Here is a 1,641-nt window from a genome sequence, read left to right on the forward strand (position 1 = left end):
GTTTCTTTTTGAGGTCATGAAATGTTCTAAAATTGACTGGTAATGTTTGTGTATATCTCTGAATATATTAAAAACCATTGAAATGTAAAAAATGCAAAGAAAAAACAGCCCAAATTGCAATTTTATTTAACACTTGATTGGCTTTAAAAATAGATTCCAGTCTGGGCATGGTGGCTCACACCTGAAATCCCAGTGCTTTGGGAGGCTGCAGTGGGAGGATTGCTTGAGGCCAGGATTTCCAGGCCAGCCTTGGCAACATGGCAAGACCCTGTCTCTACAAAAAAAGAAAAAATAAATATCAGCTGGGTGCAGTGGCTCACACCTGTAATCCCAGCACTTTGGGAGGCTGAGGCGGGCAGATCACGTGACATCAGGAGTTCAAGACCAGCTTGGCCAACATGGTGAAACCCCATCTCTACCAAAAATATAAAATTTAGCCTTTAGGTACTCTGAGCAGCACCATGGCGGTTGTTAAGAACAAGTGCCTTATGAAAGGTGGCAAAAAGGGAGTTAAGAAGAAAATAGTTGATCCATTTTCTAAGAAAGATCAGTATGATGTGAAAGCACCTGCTATGTTCAATATAAGAAATATTGGAAAGACTTGGTCACCAGGACCCAAGGAACCCAAATTGCATCTGATGGTCTCAAGGGTCTTGGGTTTGAAGTGAGTCTTGCTGATGTGCAGAATGATGAAGTTGCATTTAGAAAATTCAAGCTGAAAAATGTTCAACAATGATTGAAGCTCATGTTGATGTCAAGACTACCGATGGTTACTTCTTTCATCTGTTTTGTGTTGGTTTTACTAAAAAACACAACAATCAGATACTGAAGACCTCTTATGCTCAGCACCAACAGTCTGCCAAATCCAGAAGAAGATGATGGAAATCATGACCTGAGAAGTGCAGACAAATTACTTGAAAGAAGTGGTCAATAAATTGATTCCAGACAACATTGGAAAAGATGTAGAAAAGGCTGGCCAATTTATCCTCTCCAAGATGTCTTCATTAGAAAAGTAAAAATGCTGGAGAACCCTGGGTTTGGAAGGCATGGAGCTTCGTGGTGACGGTAGTAGTTCTAGGAAACCCACTAGGGATGAGACACATGCTAAAGTTGAATGAGCAGATGGATATGAACCACCAGTCCAAGAATCTTTTTAAAGTTCAGACTTAAAACAGTGGCAAATAAAAAGTCCTATTTGTGAAAAACAAACAAGAAACAACAATGAAAAAAGCAAAATTAGCCTGGTGTGGTGGTGCATGCCTGTAATCCTAGCTGCTCAGGAGGCTGAGGCACGAGAATCACTTGAACCTGGGGGACAGAGGTTGCAGTGAGCCAAGATTGCACCATTGCACTCCAGTCTGGGCAACAGAGTGAGACTCCCTCCAAAAAGAAAGAAGAAAAAAAAGCATCCGGGCTTGGTGGCATGCACCTGTAGTCTCAGCTACTCTGAAGGCTGAGGTGGGAGGATAGCTTGAGGCCAGGAGTAATTTGAGGCTACAGTGAACTATGATTGTGACACTGCACTCCAGCCTGGACTGCAGAGCAAGACCCTGTCTCTTATACATACATACATACATACACACACACACACACACACACATACATACATACCCAGGCTCTACCTCTGGTGATTCTGACTCA

At 42.2% G+C, this 1,641-nt stretch overlaps 1 pseudogene; it reads left to right on the plus strand.

The window, feature by feature from the left end:
* The first annotated feature begins 415 nt into the window (after nucleotides 1-415).
* Nucleotides 416-839, plus strand: LOC115936236 (small ribosomal subunit protein eS1-like; annotated as a pseudogene).
* The last annotated feature ends 802 nt before the right edge of the window (nucleotides 840-1,641 follow it).

This window comes from Gorilla gorilla, chromosome 9 (assembly GCF_029281585.2).
Source record: "Gorilla gorilla gorilla isolate KB3781 chromosome 9, NHGRI_mGorGor1-v2.1_pri, whole genome shotgun sequence".
NCBI classification, from domain to species: domain Eukaryota; kingdom Metazoa; phylum Chordata; class Mammalia; order Primates; family Hominidae; genus Gorilla; species Gorilla gorilla.